Below are 22915 nucleotides of genomic sequence, written 5' to 3'. Positions count from 1 at the left end.
GCCGGACATACCGCAATGGCCAGGCAGCCACTGAAATACGACGTCGTGTCCTTTCGCTATCATACGATGGTGCATTTCTCGTATCTCCGACACTAGTGGTTTACAGGACCCGCAACGAAGAGATGACAGAACACATTGTAAGACCGCCTTCAAATCGTAGAATATTGCCCACCGATGAGCGGGTTGGTTGTTAATGTAATCAACGGCACCTCGGAGGACAACAAGCTCCAACCCGGTCGATGTTGTCAAGAGAGAAATCTTGTATCGAATGATATTGGTCGTGATGGTATAACCACTGCGCCGGTGGAGCTGGTCTGAGTGGAAGAGCCATTCGTATTTATGTGGACACGGTCAAAGTAGAAAGTGTTCAAACAATCCAGAGATGCTTGCTTCAGGGCCAAGGTAAGCAGGTCCGTCTTCTTTCTTATCCCTGGAACCGTAAGGCGCACTTGAGGTTGTTTTAAACACCACAAAGCTGAGGTTGAACGTGCTGAGGGTGTGAAGCCTGATGGCAGACAGGCACGATTGGATACTGACCTCGTTGGAGAAGGACGCCTGTGGTCGTCGTTCTGGCAGGCAGGCAAGAGAGATTGACTGCATGCGTGAAAGATGATGAACATGGGCCCTAAGCTATCGGTGCTAATGTAAGTCGTTATCCGATGGTCTTGAGCCATTATAATGGTTCCTGCGGTTGAGGCGCTCCGCGTAAGGCCTTGGCAAACACGTAGTGCCTGTGCTTGCACGCTCTGACGTTCTCGAAGATTTGAGTTGAATGTTCTAACAAGCACGGGAGAACTATAGCGTAGCAATCCGATAAAAAGTGCTCGATATAACTGTAGCATGGAGCCCACTGAATATCCCCATGTTTTCCCTGCGATGACTTTGAATACATGAACAATAGATGTGAGCTTCTTCTTCAAGTGGGCAACGTGAGAGCTCCAAGAGAGGTCCCGGTCGACAATGACACCCAAAAACCGATTATTTCTCTTGTAGGAGGTAGAGTGGCCATTGATGCATACTGGATAACGAGACGTCGCTTTTCGTGTAAAAGCGACTAACGCATATTTTCTGTTGAGATGGTAAGGCCTTGTGTGTGAAGATAGTGAGATGCCTGTGTTGCTGCTTTCTGTAGCCTTGCGCGAACCTGTAGGCGAGTGACCGCTTATGACCAGATGCAGATGTCGTCGGCGTTGATCGAGACACTCACTGTTTCCGATAGGGATTCGGCCAGCCCAAGAAGCGCGAGGTTGAAAAGAATAGGGCTTACAAAAAAATCTCGGGGAACTCCGCGGCATATGTAGTGGTCTGTAGTCGGACCATCTTCCGTACGTACGAACAAGGATATTTGTTTCAAGCAGTTTCTGATCCATCGATATACTCGCCCTCCTAGTTCAATTATCCAAAGTGCCTCGAGAATGGGTTGATGGGAAACGTTGTCGCAAGCGCCTTTCACGTCCAGAAACAGCGCTACTGAAAATCGTTTCCAAGATTTTTGCTGTTCCACCGATGACACTAGATCGATGACACTGTCAATCGATGAATGGCCTCGTGGAAATCCCGCCATAGAATCAGGGTAAATTTTGTGGTGTTCTAGGTACTATTCGAGACGTAAGAGGATCATGCGTTCCATGAGCGTCCCGACGCAGCTGGCAAGTGCTATAGGCCGATACGATGCCAATTCGAGCGGCGACTTTCCTGCTTTTAGTAGCGGTACCAGGCGGCTGCCTTTCCATTCCTGTGGGACGACACCATCTTGCCATGAACTATTAGAAAGGCTGGGGAGTTATCTTCGTGCTCCTTGGTCAATGGGGCGCAAAGCACTATATGTTATAGCATCGGGCCCTGGTGAAGACGAACACCTACAGAGCGCCTTAGCAGCTTCTAACTCTTCCACAGAGACTGGAGCCTCCATACTTGTATCTCGTGGACCGGTGATGCCGCTTAAACCCATGTCAGGGGCTTAAACTGGGCCGCCGGCGATTTTCGCGCAGAATTCCAATGAAAAGTTTATCACACGGTGGTTTTGATAGAGAGAAAGGGCGTTACAAGGGTTTCGTTGCTGGTGTCTTGAGCAAAGACCCCGTAGGGTACGCCACACACGGGACAATGGCTTGCGGGGGTCTAGTGACTCGCAAAAGCATTTTCCTCTTTGATCGGCTAGCTTATCCATTCGGCGTTTTATCATCTTTTGCATGCGCCGAGCTTCTTTGAGGTCAAAATTGACTTTGTGCGTCTGTACCTCCTTTCAGCACGGCGACGTATTGTACGAAGCCTTTCCAATTCAATGTCATTCTCTGTACGCTTTGACGAATATGTGAAGCAACGCGTGCAATCTTGCATTGCGTCTGCAATTATGTCTTCTAATCTGCGTGCGATACGTTTCTTGCAGGTGTCTTCTACTCGATATGGAAAGATTGACCAGTCGATTTGGCGAGATACATCCTGTAATGCGGTGTCTAGTCCATCGATTCTCACATAGGTCTGCATATGGTCATTTCCATGGGTTTGAATATCAGTGAACGACTGCACGCTCGAAGTCAGGCAACGTGACATCAAATCAAGTCAAGACAGCTGCTGTACGTTGTTCCTCGCAGAAATGTCGGACTTCCGTCATTTAGAAGACACAGGTTGTGGCCTGATGCAAAGGATATCAGTGACCTGACCCTCGAATTTATCCTGGAGCCTCCCCATATATAGTGGTTAGCGTTGAAGTTCACTGTTATTATCCAAGGACCGGGAGTAGCAGCCATAATATCTTCTAGTCTTTTGTTGTCAAACTGACTTGTTGGGGATAGGCAGATGCCAATAATAGTAAAAGACAGCCTCTTCTTTATCACTCTAACACATACGTATTGGTTACTGTCGTGTGGCGCTACGGTTTGCGAAAAATACGTTAGGCCCTTGCGATTGTAAACCAGAACCTTACTACTACGGATACCCGTGGTTGAAACAAAAGGTTCATATCCTGATAGTCTTACGGAGACTGATAATTTTGGTTCACAGATCACCAGTATAGGAAAGTGGAAGTCAAACTCGAACTGTCGAAAATACGAAGTACGTGACCTCAGGCCTCTCGCATTCCATTTGAATATGGAGGCACTCCTGATATCATCCCAGAACGATCGCTGTTGCTGTCGATGAGCCATGGTTCTGCTGTAGAAATTCGCACGCACTGGACTTCTGAAGGCTCGCTAGAACCGGATTGACGGCATCCAGCACTTGCAACGCTCTTCGAGCTGTTGGTGTCTGTAGCTTGTCCAGAAGAACATGAATAGCACTCACCAGAGAGGTGATCATGACAACCATTTGGTGATCTTGGTTTGTCAGTTTATCAGGAACAGTCAAATTGTCCCTTGCTGTCGAAGTCTGATTTCGCACAGTAGGAGCATGTAGCCTCGAGTGTGCAGGCCAAGCGTCAGCTGCCGGGCTGTTCGTTGCACCTTTGTCTTTTAAGCTGACTGCGTTTGGCCTGGGCGGAAGAGTGGGTGGTAATGTACGTGGCTGGCGCTCAGTAGAGGCTTTGGAGGTTCATGATCGGCGTCGGCGACGCGATCGTCGCCGCCTAATAGATGTTGCTGCTTCTCGGTGAGACAAGTGGTCTCTAACCATAATTTTCTTCAATATTGCTATTTCCTGGCAAATAAAAGTGCATTCCTTCGAGAATGCATCGTGAGGACCGCTGCAGTTTGTGCACTTCTGCACAGTGGCCTCGCACGTGTTAGTGGTGTGGGGCCCAGTGCAGCGAGAACAGATGGTAGTGCTCTTGCACACACTACTCACATGCCCAAACTTCATTCACGTCCAGCGCTGCAGTGGTTTCGGTATGAAGGGGCGAAGTGCAGGTCGGAAGTGGGCCACTTTTACATGCGATGGTAGGGATTTGCCTTTAAATATAATTTTGACACGCCGTGACGTGCCGAGACGAAACGCGTTTGTGATGATGTTGTTTTCTGTAGCCGGCTTGATTAAGATCGACAGATCGGAGTCGACAATGGTCTCGTTAACATCGCAAAGTACGCCAATACTGACTTGTTTGCCCAGCGGAATATGAAGGCGGATTTTCATCTCGTTATTTTCCGTGACAATGCGCAAAGAATCCAACGCAGCCGCTAGTTCTACGTCAATCGCTAGGACGTTCTTACGGGTGTTCACTCTGATGTTTTTGATTTCATTCGGAACCAGTGCTTCTAGGTGTGAAGACGCGGCTTGCCTGTTGAGGCATCTCAGGTTGTCAGTAGCGAGAACTGGCGCGAACAGGATGGTAACCTCTTCGGTATTCCGCGAAGATCTCCCGGTGGACTCACCCGAATTCGGGGATGCGCTGAGGAACCTTCGCTTTGCTTTGCGACTTCACACCAGCTCGAAGGTGTCGTCACAAGAATCTTCACTGCTGACATAGTACTGCATGGTGTCGTCGCTGTCAGTGCCGCTCTCGGTGCCGTTGCGCTTCCTGGAGGCAGCCGCCACGGGCACTGTCGAGTCCGGTGGACGCGCGTGAGACTCCATCTCCATCGCAGTTAAGGAGGAAACAGCAGTTCACTGGCAAAGTCTAAGAAATCCATAAAATAAGTAGAGGTGGAAGACTCGGCGTTCTGCCTGAAAGGCACTTCGTCTTCTGCCCATGTAAGTGCAAAGTTTGCGTGAAACTAATGATGCCAAGCCCCTTTATCTCGCGTACTACGTGTGATAGTGAGCGGTAGCTTCCTATTTATGACGATTCATTCCTTCATTCAATGGCTGTTTGGTTCCTCTGCGAACGCGAGCGTTAAATAGCTGGATGTCGTGAACATATATATATATATATGATCACGTCATGCGAAGCCAGCAGATAGGCACTGAGGAAAACATAGGGGAAATTACTTGTACTTACTGATTGAATTAAAGCAATGAGAAAACAAATGATAAATTAATTGCAATGAAAGAGGATGCAAAAACAACTTGACGCAAGTGGAAAACGATCTCACGTCTCCGCATTACGCGTGCGATGCTCTAACCAATTGAGCTACCACGTCGCGGTTTCCACATCCACTTCCTTGGGAAAATATATATGACTACTAGAACTAACCTTGGGACTGTTAGCCAGCACCGCCACTCACAAACGTTGGCGGTGGATGTGGAACACCCTTTCTGCCACAGGCGTCACGAGAACGTGATTTTTCTTGGTGAAGGGAACTAGTAAATAAAGCTGCACATGCTACCTGAAGGAACCAGTGTCGACGGATTCGAGACCATTCGGTATGTAAGAACGACAAGAAAGGGAAAGTTGGGGCAAGTTGCTTTTTCATCAACTTTCACTGACTTTAATTTATCGTTTCTTTAATTCAGCTAGCAAGTACAAGTAATTTACCCTATGTTTTCTATGGTGTCTTTATTTGCTGGCTTCTCATGATATGATTAATAAAAGTGGGGGTCCTCAGTTAACTCCCTTTCTTGTCATTCTTACATAACGAGGGGTCTCGAATCCGGCAGCATTGATGCCTTCAGGTAGCATGTGCGCGTTTATTGACCCGTTGTCTTCACCCCGAGAGATCACGTACTTGTGACGCCTGCGGCAGACAGGATGTTCCACATCCGCCGCTTAGGTTTGTAAGTGGTGGCACTGGCTAATGCTGCCAAGGTAAGTTCTAGTAGTAACACATAAATGCCCAAGGAAGTGGATGGGAAACCGCGCCACGGTAGTTCAGTGGGTTAGAGCATGACACGCGTAATGCGACGACGTGGGATCGTTCCGCACCTGCGGCCAGATGTTTCTTCATCCACTCTCATTGCCATTAATTTATCATTTCTTTAGTTCAGTTAGAAGGAACAAGTAATTTCTCCGATGTTTTCCTTTGCTGGCTTCCCGTGATCTGATTAATATATATCGTGCCCCTCGATTAACACCCCCCCCCCCTCTTCTCTTTCGGAGGAATAGCAGTATTGCACCCAAGGTAACGCGCCGCATCAACTTACCACTCTTGTGTTGTACTAAGCGGCGAAGAAACGAAACAGTCGCCGTGAAAGTCACTACTAATTATCGTGGATCAAAGCAAATAGCATAAAAAAACTGCATTTACGTCGATTCCCATAGTGCATGGGAATGTGAATAATTCTACGGCATTCTTTTACGTTGGGCGCATGATTTCTAGTATTCCGTTAAAACGACAAAAAATTCCCTTGTGCTTTCCTTCACCTAATCATCTCTTGACTTAAGGTTGATTTGGTGTACAAGATATTGCCATGTTGCTCGACCTGAAGCTTTTTTTCTTCGCTTTAAATGAAAATTCATTCGATGAAATTTGTTCTGCTAAACATATCGTCCATACGCTACAACGAGGGTGTCCTTACACATTATTACTCGAACAACCACATTGATATATTGCCGGACTTTGTGGTTTATTTGCAGTTTTTCTGAAATGTATTATTTTCCTAAAAAGAATAACAAGTCGGGCAGATCATAACACCTGCCATGCAATATATCGAATTTCAATTAAGAAATTCTGTTGTGACATAATATTCTTCCGCTCTCCGCAGGTAGAATCTAACTTGAGCTCACAAAAGGAAGACCGCGGCGATGACCGGCGCCATATGGCATCGCTGTTGTTCTTGTGCCTTATCGGAGTGGTGCCGGGAGGACTAGGAGCTCGATTGGTCACGACGCTGCTTAGCTCATCGTAGTGATCCGTTTATCTACCGACAAACGACGTAAGTGCGGATTTTTCGTGTAATATATTGGTACCAGTGTTCTGCTTTCCAGTGTACCACGTGTCGTATTAGGGATTAGCTTCTGATTTGCGAATATTCATATTTTCATTGGGTGGGTGCCTGCTTGCTCTGCGAACGTGAACGCATCGTATGTATGGTACACGTGTAAATCTAATCGTTATTTATAGCCGCCGGTAATGCTGACCGGTACCGTGCTATCCTTTTGCTTCCTTTTCTTTTTAGCGTGGGAGCTATATAGCTCTACCTCTCCATGGGTCTGTCGGGTCCATAGCCAAAAGCTTAGGGGGCTCGTGTCGCGTGCGCCTCTGCGCTCCTTGCAGCACCAGCAGGTGGCGCTCGTCTCCGCGCATGCGAGGGAGCCGTGGTGGCGCCATGGCGGAAGAAAAAAAGAAAAATAGCCAGATAGCTCGCCTTCGCGCAAAGCAAACGCTGCAAACGATTCCTGCTACAGCTTACGGTTGCATATGCTGCAGTTGCTGGTAGGTGGCAACTGTACGTAACGTATGAAGTAGGGAGTGACATAACTGCACTTTTCGTGCGTAAAAGAACCCGTCTAGCAATTTATATGTGTAGGGACAGTGCTCTGGAGAGGCCACATATAGTGAGGGCTGTACGTGGTGCGGTGAAAGTTTAGTTGAGTGCATTTCTCTCCTCTCCGATCATTTGTACGTGCACGAAGCAGCGGCGCAAGCCTAGTCGCGAGGCTTTGAAATTCGTTAGGCTAATAATTAGGTTAGATGCATGTCAATGTCACCATGTGAATAATTTCAAACCACGTCTCAATGGGTAATCTTTCTAGATGCCATTTTCAGCTTCGCTCTCTAACCACATACATAGCATGGATTCGAGGCCAATATTGTTTTATTTTTATTTGTGTGATTTTTTTCCTGGAGCCTTGCACACAAGGAGCACATGGGACTATGTTTCAGCTCGGTTCAGAAACACGCTCGTGATTTGCATTGAGGCTGCCAGCAAACTGATCGCGTTCATTGCATGTAACTGTTGGATTGAAGCTTCTGGTATTCTTAACCTGCTGGTGGTTTGCTATGCCATCGAATGTCTTGGGCGACTGTCGCGTAGTTGGAAGGGCAGCGTACATATCAGTAGCGAGAGGGACAGCGGTGGAATCACGCTTTCTGTGTCTACTTGTTGCTGGCGATGATCATACGAGTCCCAGCGAGCCTCAATGAAAGCACTCGCGGCAGCTGCATTATTAGAGCTACATGGGCGCCCGGCAGCGCCATTTTCGTGAGGCGCTCAATTTCGGAGGTAGCGCGTTCGGCTCCCATCAGTATAAACTTGGTTTTTCGTCCACTTTCATTTGCACTTAGAGCATCATTTCTAAACTACAATTAAAAGTCGCACTTAATTCTTCGTATGATTTTGTTGTCATAATTATCCATAGCCTTATGATTATTGTAGTTTGCTGAGTGGCACTAAGTTGCTGAAATTCAAGATTTTGTCTCTCGCTCTAACAGAAATGATTCCAAACAGCCTTCCGCACCTTAATCTATGGCAAGCGCACTACAACGAGCACTTGGTCACGAATTTTTACTTGGACTGCTGCATTGAGCAATTAGCGCCTGATTCGGCGTCGAAAATGTTTGTCATCTCTGCGAACGTTTTTTCGCTATTTATCAGCCTCCTCCATCAACATCTTTTCATAAGGCGTTTAACAGTGTGGGGGACAACACAGTTGCTACGCCTAGCACGCGATGAAGCAACAGCTGCGCAGCTGAAGCAGCGCCTTGACGTCTAAATACTGGGCGTCTCGCAATGGTGGCTTGATGAGGCGCGCCTCCGCCAGCGTCAGACGTCATACCTTCAGATTAGCGTCGCACATGCTACATGCGCTGCCAGTGTTGCTGTTTGCTTATCTAAGGACTGCCAGCTACAGCCTAAAATAGGTCATCTTATAAGCCATATGCGACACCGCCTAATATCAGGCTTCATTGGGCTGGAGCTATCGTTGCTTTTCTATACATTACCTGCCGCCCAGAGGCGTCCTCGTTGGCCGCAGTGGCGACTTTTTACTATGGAAATAATTGGCCAGTCCTGTAAGACAGCATCAGCAGGCGCCAGAAAAATGCATGGAAGATGTCAATAAACGCTTTCGCTTGAAAAACAGCTCTCGCCTGGAGAGGAGGCCTGGTAAGCTACAAAAGAAACAATAAACAATGACGGAGGGTGACGCTGCCTTGACGTCATCAAGCCATCGCGACGTTGTGGGCTATTTTGCATGAGCGTGGTTGTTTATCGGCATAATAGCGCCATCACTCTTCCCTCTGTATACGCTGTATTATTCAGTGGCGCCTTGGCGAAGTGGGTGAGAGGCACGGGTGGGAATATATAATGGGAGAAGATGATATCGCTAGATAAAATGCGAGTTAGGCTCGCCTAACACCGGACAAGTATAAAGTTATTTATTTTTCTTTTACCTTGAAGAGTGATCCATACCCAATGGCTCGTATCCAATGACCCAAGTTGGCATGAAAGAGGTTAACTGAACAGCAGCGCGTAAGCTGTGTCCCATACGTAGTCACCTAAATTGCTCAGACGGTTGGCTTTCAGCCGAGGTCCCCAAATACCGCATCTTTGTGTACCTACAAACCGCAGAGCGCCTAGTGAACGAAACTAGTGGGAAGATATTCATAGATGCAGACAGGCTAATAGACAAGTAGAAAAACAGAAAGTGGGAAGTGCGTGAGCTACCATAAGAAAGGTAACTGTACAATAAACCGAAATCTTTCATACCACGCTACCGAGCCGGCGCTGGTGTTTTGCACAAATATGGAGAAGGAAATTGTGATGTTTTATTTTTCTTCCAGTAATCAATATGTCATTCCAAAATTAACGCAAAGAGAACGTCAAAATGCCGTAATTTTTAGTTAAAATAAATTGATTGTTCATCCTTTGTGCTCATCAATTATTAGAGCTTTTTCTATTTAGGGGACAACAGCCGAATGATGCTGCATTCCTGGAGCACATTATTCTGCATTGAAAGGCGCCTGTACTTTTTGCTGTTTACGAGCAAGTTGTGCATTTTATGAGTAGTGACCTCAAATTATCATGTTCATAAAGCATCGAACGTGTGCCATGAACCCCTTTCATTTGCACAATGGGACATAGTAAGATGCATTGGGTTGCTTCAGCTGGAAAACGGTCGCGCTACCAGCCCATGATAGTGGCACTCAATTGCCTGCAAAATAGTTGATACGCAATTCTTCCGCCCACCTCAGGGAGATCCAAACAGGAACTCACAAAAGGAAGACCGCAGCGATGGCCGGCCCTATATGGCATCGCTGTTGTTCTTGTGCCTTATCGGAGTGAAGCCATGGAGGACTAGTCGCTGGACTGGTTAGGGCGCTGCTTAGCTACTCGTAGTCATCGCGCTCTCAAGCAAAAAACGAGGTAAGTGCAAGAAAAGAAAGAGAGAGCAAATGATAAAAGAAATGTATGGAGGTTAACCAGGACTGAGCCCGATTGGCTGCCCTACACTGGGGAAAGGGAAAATAGGACGGAAAAATTAAAGGAAGAGAAAGTCTACTGGGGATATCGTTCGGTCACTCAGTCCGGATCACAGACGCTGACTCAATCCAGTAGCTTTCAAATATCGAGCAGCGCTTTTCTGGCCTTTTGTAGCTGCGATATGCGAGGCCATCTTCCGAAGATTTGTTCAAGGTCAACGGTGTTCTATCTAGCTGAATGAGAGCTCTGCAGAAGTCATGTCTTTCGTTTTCAAAAGATGGGCAGTAGCACAGTAGATGTTCTGTAGTTTCCTCGACACCGCAGGCATTGCAGTCGGCGCTATCAGCCATTCCCATCAAAAAGGTATATGCATTGGTGAATGCGACACCCAAGCGTAAGCGGCACAGCATTGTTTCCTCATTTCGCGGAAGACCTGGTAACAGCCACAGTTGCGTTGAGTTGTCGAAGGAATGCAATTGATCTTGGGTGAAGTCAGGTGTGTGCCACTTCTCTAATGTCATACGGTGTGCTAGCTTGCTTAGGTGTTGGGCTGAGTCGGTCCGCGATAGAGTTACAGAAACAAGTGTTGCTCCTTCGTGTGCCTTCCTAGCAGCTTCGTCAGCGAGGTCGTTGCCGGACATATTGCAATGGCCAGGCAGCCACTGAAATACGACGTCGTGTCCTTTCGCTATCATACGATGGTGCATTTCTCGTATCTCCGACACTAGTAGTTCACAGGACCCGCGATGAAGAGATGACAGAAGATATTGTATGACCGCCTTCAAATCGTAGAATATTGCCCACCGATGAGCGGGTCGATTGTTAATGTAGTCAACGGCCCCTCGGAGGGCTACATGCTCCGACGCGGTCGATGTTGTCAAGAGAGAAATCTTGTATCGAATGCTAATTGGTCGTGATGGTATAACCACTGCGCCGGTGGAGCTGGTCTGAGTGGAATAGCCATTCGTATTTATGTGGACACGGTCGAAGTAGAAAGTGTTCAAACAATCCAGAGATGCTTGCTTCAGGGCCAAGGTAAGCAGGTCGGTCTTCTTTCTTATCCCTGGAACCGTAAGACGCACTTGAGGTTGTTTTAAACACCACAAAGCTGAGGTTGAACGTGCTGAGGGTGTGAAGCCTGATGGCAGACAGGCACGATTGGATACTGACCTCGTTGGAGAAGGACGCCTGTGGTCGTCGTTCTGGCAGGCAGGCAAGAGAGCTTGACTGCATGCGTGAAACATGACGAACATGGGCCCTAAGCTATCGGTGCTAATGTAAGTCGTTATCCGATGGTCTTGAGCCATTATAATGGTTCCTGCGGTTGAGGCGCTCCGCGTAAGGCCTAGGCAAACACGTAGTGCCTGTGCTTGCACGCTCTGAAGTTCTCGAAGATTTGAGTTTATTGTTCTAACAAGCACAGGAGAACTGTAACGTAGCAATCCGATAAAAAGTGCTCGATATAACTGTAGCATGGAGCCCACTGAATATCCCCATGTTTTCCCGGCGATGACTTTGAATACATCAACAGTAGTTGTGAGCTTCTTCTTCAAGTGGGCAACGTGAGGGCTCCAAGAGTGGCCCCGGTTGACAATGACACCCAAAAACCGATTATTTCTCTTGTAGGAGATAGGCTGGCCATTGATGCATACTGGATAACGAGACATCGCTTTTCGTGTAAAAGCGACTAACGCATATTTTCTGTTGAGATGGTAAGGCTTTGTGTGTGAACATAGTGAGATGCCTGTGCTGCTGCTTTCTGTAGCCTTGCGCGAACCTGTAGGCGAGTGACCGCTGATGACCAGATGCAGATGTCGTCGGCGTTGATCGAGACACTCACTGTTTCCAGTAGGGATTCGGCCAGCCCAAGAAGCGCGAGGTTGAAAAGAATAGGGCTTACACAGTTTCCCACATGCATCTTGGGAAACTCCTCAGCATATGTAGTGGTCGGTAGTCGGACCATCTTCCGTACGTACGAACAAGGACCTTTGTTTCAAGCAGTTTCTGATCCATCGATATACTCGCCCTCCTAGTTCAATTGTCAAAAGTGCGCCTAGAATGGGTTGATTGGAAACGTTGTCGCAAGCGCCTTTCACGTCCAGAAACAGCGCTACTAAAAATCGTTTCCAAGATTTTTGCTGTTCTACAGATGACACCAGATCGATGACTCTGTCAATCGATGAATGGCCTCGTGGAAATCCCGCCATAGAATCAGGGTAAATTTTGTGGTGTTCTAGGTACCATTCGAGACGCATGAGGATCATCCGTTCCATGAGCTTCCCGACGCAGCTGGCAAGTGCTATAGGCCGATGCGATGCCAATTCGAGCGGCGACTTTCCTGCTTTTATTAGCGGTACCAGGCGGCTGCGTTTCCATTCCTGTGGGACGACACCGTCTTACCATGAACTATTAAAAAGGCTGGGGAGTTATCTTTGTGCTCCTCGGTCTAGGGGGCGCAAAGCACTATATGTTATGCCATCGGGCTCTGGTGAAGACGAACACCTACTATGGCTGCTACCGGGAGTAGCAGCCATAATATCTTCTAGTCTTTTGCTGTCACACTGACTTGTTGGGGATAGGGAGACGCCAATAACAGTAAAAGACAGCCTCTTTTTTGTCACACTAACACAGACGTATTGGTTACTGTCGTGTGGCGCTACGGTTTGCGCAAAATACGTTAGGCCCTTGCGAATGTGAACCAGAACCTTACTACTACGGATACACGTGGTTAAAACAAAAGGTTCATATCCTGATAGTCTTAAGGAGACTGATAAGTTCATTTCACAGATCACCAGTATAGGAAAGTGGAAGTCTAACACGAACTGTCGAAAATCCGAAGCACGTGACCTCAGGCCTCTCGCATTCCATTTAATATGGAGGCACTCCTGACATCATCCCGAAACGATCGCTGTTGCTGTCGATGAGCCATGGTTCTGCGGCCGAAATTCGCAAGCACTGGACTTCTGACGGCTCGCTAGAACCGGATTCACGGCATCCAGCACTTGCAACGCACTTCGAGCTGTTGGTGTCTGTAGCTTGTCCAGAATAACATGAATAGCACTCACCAGAGAGCTGATCATGACAACAATTTGTTGATCTTGGTTTGTCAGTTTATCGGGAACGGTCAAATTGTCCCTTGCTGTCGAAGTCTGATTTCGCTCAGTAGGATCATGCAGCCTCGAGAGTGCAGGCCAAGCGTCAGCTGCCGGGCTGTTCGTTGCAGCTTTGACCTTTGAGCTGACTGCGCTTGGCCTGGGCGGAAGAGTGGGTGGTAATGTACGTGGCTGGCGCTCAGTAGAGGTTTTGGAGGTTCATGATAGGCGTCGGCAACGCAATCATCGCCGCCTAATAGATGTTGCTGCTTCTCGGTGAGACAAGGGGTCTCTAACCATCATTTTCTACAATATTGCCATTTCCTGGCAAATTAAACGGCATTCCTTCGAGGATGCATCGTGAGGACCGCTGCAGTTTGTGCACTTCTGCACACTGGACTCGCACGTGTCAGTGTTGTGGGGCCCAGTGCAGCGAGGACAGACGGTAGTGTTCTTGCACACACTACTCACATGCCCAAACTTCATTCACGTCCAGCACTGCAGCGGTTTTGGTATAAAGGGGCGAACTGCGGGTTGGAAGTGGCCCACTTTTACATGCGATGGTAGGGATTTGCCTTTAAATGTAATTTTGACACACCGTGACGTGCCGAGACGAAACGCGTTTGTGATGATGTTGTTTTCTGTAGCCGGCTTGATTAAAATCCACAGATCGGAGTCGACGATGGTCTCGTTAACATCGCAAATTGCGCCAGTACTGACTTGTTTGCCCAGCGGAATATGAAGGTGGATTTTCATCCCTTTATGTTCCGTGGCAATTCGCAAAGAATCCAACGCAGCTGCGAGTTCTACGTCAATGGCTAGGACGTTCTTACGGGTGTTCGCTCTGATGTCTTTGATTTCATTCGGAGCCAGTGCCTGTAGGTGTGACGACACGGCTTGCCTGTTGAGGCGTCCCATGTTGTCAGTAGCGAGAACTGGCGCGAACAGGATGGTGAGCTCCTCGGTATTCCGCGAAGATCTCACGGTGGACTCACTCGAATTCGGGGATGCGCTGAGAAACCTTCGCTTTGGTTTACGTCTTCACACCAGCTCGAAGGTGTCGTCACAAGAATCCTACATAGTACTGCATGGTGTCGTCGCTGTCAGTGTCGCTCTCGGTGCCGTTGCGCTTCCTGGAGGCAGCCGCCAGGGGCACTGTCGAGTCCGGCGGACGCGCATGAGACTCCATCTCCATCGCAGTTAAGGAGGAAAGAGCAGCTCACTGGCAAAGTCTAAGAAATCCACAAAATAAGTAGAGCTGGAAGACTCGGCGTTCTGCCTGAAAGGCACTTTGTCTTCTGCGCATGTAAGTGCAAAGTTTGCATGAATATAATGATGCCAAGCGCTTTATGTCGTGTACTACGTGTGATACTGAGCGGTAGCTTCCTATTTATGACGATTCATTCCTTCATTCAATGGCTGCTTGGTTCCTCTGCAAACGCGAGCGTTAAATAGCTGGATGTCGTGAACACACACACACACACACACAAATTCGCCTGGTAACTACCGTCCTATCTCCTTAACTTGCATTTCTTGTAAATTACTTGAGCATATCATCGCTTCTCATGTCTACAGCCACCTTGAGTCAAATAATTTCTTTTTTACTAACCAACATGGCTTCAGGAAAGGGTTTTCATGCGATTCACAGCTATTTGAACTTACAACCGACCTACATTTTAGCATGAATAACAACAAACAAACCGATTGCATATTTCTTGATTACTCAAAAGCCTTTGACCGTGTCGCTCATTGTCGTCTAATCTCGAAATTATCTTCACTCCAGCTAGATTCGGTAACTCTTTCTTGGCTACGGAATTTTTTGTCACTTCGCCAGCAGTTCACAGTTGTTAACAGTTGCTACTCACCCCCTTGCTATGTGACTTCCGGTGTTCCACAAGGCAGTGTTTTAGGACCCTTACTATTTCTAATATACATCAACGACCTGCCTACTAACATATCTTCTTCCATCCGTCTTTTTGCTGACGATTGCATAATTTACCGCACCATTAATTCTATCGATGACCACATCGCACTTCAAAATGACCTCAAGAATGTTTCTGATTGGTGTAGTACCTGGCAAATGCCTCTTAACGAATCTAAATGTAACGTTATCACTTTTAGCCGTAAGCACGTCAATTCTCAATTCACCTACTTTCCTAACTACTCTCAGGTCTCGGAAGCATCTTCATATAAATATCTCGGAGTTCACCTCGCTCCTAACCTGTCCTGGGCATCCCACGTCACCGCCATTTGCGCCAAAGCCTCACGAACTTTGGGGTATTTACGAAGAAACTTAAAGAACGCCCCACCCAGCATCCGGAAGCTTGCATATGCAACATTTGTCCGGCCTCAACTAGAATTTTCAAGTCCTGTGTGGTCGCCTCATCAAAAATATCTAATCAATATGCTAGTCCAAAAACAAGAAAGGGGCTGGCAGATGGAATGGCACACTGTGGTATAAACTTTTTTAAAACAGGGTTGAAGTGCCTCAGACAGGCTGGCCAACGTTTCGATAGGTGGACCCATCTTCGTCAAAGGCGGCCTCGTCATCCTCGGCGTGTTAGTTTTAAAGGGTTAGTGCAGTGACGTCACGTGCGGGTGTTGTCGCTGGCGGCTGGTTTTAAAGAGAGGATTACAAGAGGGAACAGGCGTTGTCGTCCGACGTCTGTGAGCCTCATTCTCAAGACGAAGGGACAAGAGCGTGAGAGTGGGCACGCGGGGAGGAAAGAAAAGAAATAGAAGCATAAAAAAGGGGGAAAAAAGGAAAAAAAAGCAGGGGGGAGCCAGGGCCGTACCAAGACACAACCAAGGGGGGGGGGGTGAAAGAAAAAGAAAGAGAAAAATGAAATCTTTAAGAAATACGGGGGCTTGGGAGCGTGTTGGGGATGCGAAAGGTTAGGAGGTATTCAGGGGAGTCGTTGGCGGCATGTTTTTGAGGCATTAGAACGGCCGGTCAAGCAATAGGTCGAGTAATTTTGAAATAGTTAAGGTGGCGGCGAGGAGTCTGCGGTGCAATGTGTGGGGGTGACTGAAAGGCAGCGGCATGGTCTTTCAAGGGGCACTGCCCCACGCGCTTAACGTAGGTGTCGTTACGGCGGCATCCAGAAGGCGATACTCCGGGTTGAGGCGCCGAAAAAGGCATATTGACTTCGGAATGTGTTGTCGAGGGGGTTTCAAAAAAAACGACTAAAAAAGGGGGCAGGGGGAAGGGGGGGCGAAATCGGTATAGCAAACAGGAGGGTGACGCGTGCAGAAGCGGGCGTGGGCAAGTGTACATGGAAGAAGGGGATCGTACACTTGGTGTAGATGTAAAATCCTGAAAGAGTACATTAAATTGAGTAGTAGGCAGGAAATCTTTTTTTCCCTTCTCCCCCTCTCCCTTTTTTTTGCACGCGTCACCCTCCTGTTTGCTATACCGATTTCACCCCCCCCTTCCCCCTGCCCCCTTTTTTACTCTTTTTTTTTTGAAACCCCCTCGACAACACATTCCGAAGTCAATATGCCTTTTTCGGCGCCTCAACCCGGAGTATCGCCTTCTGGATGCCGCCGTAACGACACCTACGTTAAGCGCGTGGGGCAGTGCCCCTTGAAAGACCATGCCGCTGCCTTTCAGTCACCCCACACATTGCACCGCAGACTCCTCGTCGCCACCTTAACTATTTCAAAATTACTCGACCTATTGCTTGACCGGCCGTTCTAATGCCTCAAAAACATGCCGCCAACGACTCCCCTGAATACCTCCTAAACTTTCGCATCCCCAACACGCTCCCAAGCCCCCGTATTTCTTAAAGATTTCATTTTTCTCTTTCTTTTTCTTTCACCCCCCCCCCTTGGTTGTGTCTTGGTACGGCCCTGGCTCCCCCTGCTTTTTTTTTCCTTTTTTCCCCCTTTTTTATGCTTCTATTTCTTTTCTTTCCTCCCCGCGTGCCCACTCTCACGCTCTTGTCCCTTCCTCTTGAGAATGAGGCTCACAGACGTCGGACGACAACGCCTGTTCCCTCTTGTAATCTCTCTCTTTAAAACCAGCCGCCAGCGACAACACCCGCACGTGACGTCACTGCACTAACCCTTTAAAACTAACACGCCGAGGATGACGACGCCGCCTTTGACGAAGATAGGTCCACCTATCGAAACGTTGGCCAGCCTGTCTGAGGCACTTCAACCCTGTTTTAAAAAAGTTTATAATCAATATGCTAGAAGCCGTACAGAACAGAGCAGCACGTTTTATTTCTTGCGATTATAACTATTCTCATAGCGTAACTGAAATTAAACAGAATCATGACATCATTTCACTTGAAACTCGCCGTTGCATCGCACTTCTCTGTTTGTTCCACAAGTACGTTAATGGTAATAGGCTGTCTCCGCTACCTCTCGAAAGGCCTTTGCGCATGTCAAAACGCCTCCATAATAATTTCAGTTACTCGCGCATCTTCGGTCACACATTAACCTTCAACAGCTCTGCGCTTCCACGTGCCATTTCTCTGTGGAACGATTTGCCCGACACTATCGCTTCCTTAACAAACCATGATTCCTTCCGCAACCAAGTCAGCAGTCATCTTTCAAAAACACCCTTTTAATCTGTTCACAAACTTATTGCTTTTCATTGATATTTTTCACCTGCATCGTGGTTTGTACTGCGCATCAGTTACATTTTTTTTAAGGTGCTGTATCTCTTGTGTTTGAATGCTTTATAGTAGAAATGTATAAGTGCCACTTGCTACATAATATGTTCACTAGCTCATATAGTACTGTTTCTGTTTATACCCTCCCCCCTTACGTCATGCTCCTACGGGGGCCTGTAAGGTCATTGTAAATAAATAAATAAATAAAAAAACTAAACACACACACACACACACACACACACATATATATATATATATATATATATATATATATATATATATATATATATATGCTTTTTCATCCCCTTTCACTGACATTAATTTATCATTTCTGTAATTCAGCTAGCAAGTACAAGTAATTCCCCTATGTTTTCTATGGTGTCTTTGTTTGCTGGCTTCTCATGATATGATTAATAAAAATGGGGCTCCTCAGTTAACCCCCTTTCTTGTCGTTCTTACATAATGAGGGGTCTCGAATCCGGCAACATTGATGCGTTCAGGCGGCAAGTGCGAGTTTATTGACCTGTTGTCTTCACCCAGTGAGATCACGTACTTGTGATGCCTGCGGAAGATAGGATGTTCCACAACCACCGCTAAGGTTTGTGAGTGGTGGGACTGCCTGATGCTGCCAAAGTAAGTTCTAGTAGTAACACATAAATACCCAAGGAAAAAAGGGGACGCCAAAGACTTGAAAAATTATAGACCGATCAGCTTACTGTCCGTTGCCTACAAACTATATACGAAAGTAATCGCAAATAGAATCAGGAACACCTTAGACTTCTGTCAAGCAAAGGACCAGGCAGGATTCCGTAAAGGTTACTCAACAATAGATCATACTCACACCATCATTCAGGTGATACATAAATGTGCGGAATATAACCGACCCTTATATATAGCTTTCGTTGATTACGAGAAAGCGTTTGATTCTGTCGAAACCTCAGCAGTCATGGAGGCATTACGGAATCAGTGTGTAGATGAGCCATATGTAAAAATACTGGAAGATATCTATAGCGGCTTCACAGCCACCGTAGTCCTCCACAAAGAAAACAACAAAATCCCTATAAAGAAAGGCGTCAGGCAGGGAGATACGATATCCCCAATGCTATTCAACGCATGTTTACAGGAGGTATTCAGAGACCTGGAGTGGGAAGAATTGGGGATATAAGTTGATGGAGAATACCTTAGCAACTTGCGATTCGCTGATGATATCGCCTTGCTTAGTTACTCAGGGGACCAATTGCAATGCATGCTCACTGACCTGGAGAGGCAAAGCAGAAGAGTGGGTCTAAAAATTAATCTGCAGAAAACTAAAGTAATGTTTAATAGTCTCGGAAGATAGCAGCAATTCACAATAGGCAGCGAGGCACTGGAAGTCGTAAGGGAATACATCTACTTAGGGCAGGTAGTGACGGCGGATCCGGATCATGAGACGGAAATAATCAGAAGAATAAGAATAGGTTGGGGTGCATTTGGAAGGCATTCTCAGATCATGAACAGCAGGTTGCCATTATCCCTCAATATAAAAGTATATAACAGCTGTGTCTTACCAGTACTTACCTACGGGGCAGAAACCTGGAGGCTTACGAAAAGGGTTCTATTCAAATTGAGGACGACGCAACGAGCTATGGAAAGAAGAATGATAGGTGTAACGTTAAGGGATAAGAAAAGAGCAGATTGGGTGAGGGAACAAACGCGAGTTAATGACATCTTAGCTGAAATCAAGAAAAAGAAATGGGCATGGGCAGGACATGTAATGAGGAGAGAAGATAACCGATGGTCATTAAGGGTTACGGACTGGATCCCATGGGAAGGGAAGCGTAGCAGGGGGCGGCAGAAAGTTAGGTGGGCGGATGAGATTAAGAAGTTTGCAGGGACGGCATGGCCACAATTAGTACATGACCGGGGTTGTTGGAGTAGTATGGGAGAGGCCTTTGCCCTGCAGTGGGCGTAACCAGGCTGATGATGATGATGATGATGATGACCCAAGGAAGTGGATGGGAAACCGCGCCGCGGTAGTTCAATGGATCAGAGCATCACACGCGTAATGCGCCGACGTGGGATCGTTCCGCACCTGCGGCAAGATGTTTCTTCGTCCACTTTCATTGCCATTAATTTATCATTTCTTTAGTTCAGTTAGTAGGAACAAGTAATTTCTCCCATGTTTTCATTGGCGTTTTTCTTTGCTGGCTTCTCGTGATATGATTAATAAATATCGGGCCCCTCGGTTAACCCCCCTCCCTCTTCTCCTTCGGAGGAATAGCAGTGTTGCACCCAAGGTAACGTTCAGCATCAACTTACCGCTCTTGTGTTGTACTAAGCGGTGAAGGAACGAAACAGTCGCCGTGAAAGTCACCACTGATTATAGTGGATCAAAGCAAATAGCATAGAAAAACTGCATTTGCGTCGATTCCCATAGTGCATGGGAATGTGAATAAGTCTACGGCATTCTTCTTCTACGTTGGGCGTATGATTTCTTGTATTCCATTAAAACGACGAAAAATTCTCTCGTGCTTTCCTTCACCTAATCATCTGTTGACTTAAAGTTGATTTGGTGAACAAGATATTGCTATGGTGCTCGACCTGAAGCTTTTTTCTTCGCTTATATGAAAATTTATTCGATGAAATTTTTTCTGCTAAAAATATCGTTCATTCGCTACAACGAGCAACGTCCTTACACATTATTACTCGGACAACCACATTGATATATTGCCGGACTTTGTGGTTTATTTGCAGTTTATCTGAAATTTATTATTTTCCTAAAAGAATAACAAGTCGGGCAGGTCATAACACCTTTCATGCAATATATCGAATTTCAATTCAGAAACTGTGTTGTGACATAATAGTCTTCCGCTCTCCGCAGGTAGAATCTAACTAGAGCTCACAAAAGGAAGACCGCGGCGATGACATGCGCCATATGGCATCGCTGTTGTTCTTGTGCCTTATCGGAGTGGTGCCGAAAGAAATAGGAGCTGCATTGGTCACGACGCTGCTTAGCTCATCGCAGTGATCCGTTTATCTACCGACAAACGACGCAAGTGCGGATTTTTCGTGAAATATTATGCTGCCAGTCTGCTTTCCAGTGTACCCCGTGTCGTATTAAGGATTAGCTTCTGACTTGCGAATATTCAACTTTTCATTCGGTGGGTGCCTGCTTGCTCTGCAAACGTGAACGCATCGGATGTGTGGCACACCTGTAAATCTAATCGTTATTTATAGCCACCGGTACTGCTGACCGGTACCGTGCTATCCTTTTTCTTCATTTTCTTTTTAGCATGGGAGCTATGCAGCTCTACCTCCCAATGGGTCTGTCGGGTCCGTAGCCAAGGCTTAGGGGGCTCGTGCTGCGTGCGCCTCTGCGTTGCTTGCAGCACCAGCAGGTGGCGCTCGTCTCCGCGCATGCGAGGGAGCAGTGGTGCCGCCCTGGTGGAAGAAAGAAAAGAAGAGAACCATATAGCTCGCCTTCGCGCAAAGCAATCGCCGCAAACGTTTCCTGCTACAGCTTACGGTTGCATAGGCTGCAGTTGCTGGTAGGCGGCAGCTGTACGTAACGTACGAAGTAGGGAGTGACATAACTGCACTTTTCGTGCGTAAAAGAACCCGTCAAGCAATTGATATGTGTGGGGACAGTGCTCTGGAGAGGCCACGTTTAGTGTGGGCTGTACGTGGTGCGGTTAAAGTTTACTTGAGTGCATTTCTCTCCTCTCCGATCACCTGTACGTGCACGAAGCCACGGCGCAAGCCTAGTCGCGAGGCATTGAAATTCGTTGGGCTAATAATTATGTTAAATGCATGTGAATTTTGCCATTCGAATAATTTCAAGCCACGTCGCTATGGGTAATCGTTCTAGCTGCCATATTCAGCTTCGCTCTCCAACGGTTTACATAGCATGAATGGGAGGCCATTTTTTTTTCTTCTTTTTGTTATTTTTTTCTCTTGGGTATTGTACAATAGGAGCACATGGGACTAGGTTTGAGCTCGCTTCAGAAACACGCTCGTGATTTGCATTGAGGCCGCCAGCAAACTAATCGTGTTCGTTGCATGTAGCTGTTGGATTGAAGCTTCTCGTATTTTTAACCTGCTGGTGGTTTGCGATGTCATCGAACGTCATGGGCGACTGTCGCGTATTTTGAAGGGTAGCGTACATATCAGTAGCGAGAGTGACAGTGGTGGGATCACGTTTTCGGGGTGTACTTGTTGCTGACGATGATCATACGAGTCCCAGTGAGCCTCAATGAAAGCATTCGCGACAGCTGCATAAAATGTATTATGCGGGGCGCGCCGGCAGCACCATTTTCGCGAGGCGCTCAATTTCGGAGGTCGCGCGTTCGGCTCCCGCCAGTATCAATTTGGTTTTTCGTCCACTTTCGTTTGCACTTAGAGCATCATTTCTAAACTACAATTAAAATTCGCATAATTCTCCGTATGCTTTTGTTGCCATAATTATCCATAGCGTTATGATTGTTGTAGTCTGCTGAGTGGCACTATGTTGCTGAAATTCAAGGTTTTGTCTCTCACTCTAACAGAAATGATTCCGCATAGCCTTCGGCACCTTGCTCTATGGCAAGCGCACTACAACGAGCACTTGGTCACGCATTTTTACTTGGACTGCTACATTGAGCAATTAGCGCCTAATGCGACGTCGAAAATGTTTTTTTCATCTCTGTGAACGTTTTTTCGCTATTTATCAGCCTCCTCTAGCAACATCTTTGCATAAGGCGTTTAACAGTGTGGGGGACAACACAGTTGCAACGCATAGCGCGCGATGAAGCAACAGCTGCGCAGCTGAAGCAGCGCCTTGGCGTCTAAATCCTAGGCGTCTCGCAATGGTGGCTTGATGAGGCGCGCCTCCGCCAGCGTCAGTCGTCATACCTAGAGATTAGCGTTGCGCATGCTGCATGCGCTTCCAGTGTTGCTGTTTGCTTATCTGACGACTGTCAGCTACAGCATAAAATAGGCCATGTTGTAAGCCATATGCGACGCCGTCTAATATCAGGCTTCATTGGGCTGGAGCTATCGTTGCTTTTATGT

General features: G+C 47.1%; 1 long non-coding RNA gene across 9 annotated transcripts in view; it reads left to right on the top strand.

The window, feature by feature from the left end:
* Positions 1 to 22915, top strand: part of LOC135921084 (uncharacterized) — a 57562-nt gene that overhangs the window by 13185 nt on the left and 21462 nt on the right. For 8 of the 9 annotated variants that reach the window (XR_010570444.1, XR_010570446.1, XR_011512097.1 and 5 more), the window contains one exon: positions 6514 to 6684. This is a non-coding gene — a long non-coding RNA (uncharacterized lncRNA). Of the gene's footprint in view, positions 1 to 6513; positions 6685 to 9944; positions 10117 to 22915 lie in introns of all 9 variants that reach the window. The other variant, XR_010570441.1, reaches the window with a different exon arrangement.

This window comes from Dermacentor albipictus, chromosome 2 (assembly GCF_038994185.2).
Source record: "Dermacentor albipictus isolate Rhodes 1998 colony chromosome 2, USDA_Dalb.pri_finalv2, whole genome shotgun sequence".
Lineage (NCBI taxonomy): Eukaryota > Metazoa > Arthropoda > Arachnida > Ixodida > Ixodidae > Dermacentor > Dermacentor albipictus.
Note: the sequence above shows the minus strand (reverse complement) of the source record. Positions and strands in the feature narration are given on the sequence as shown.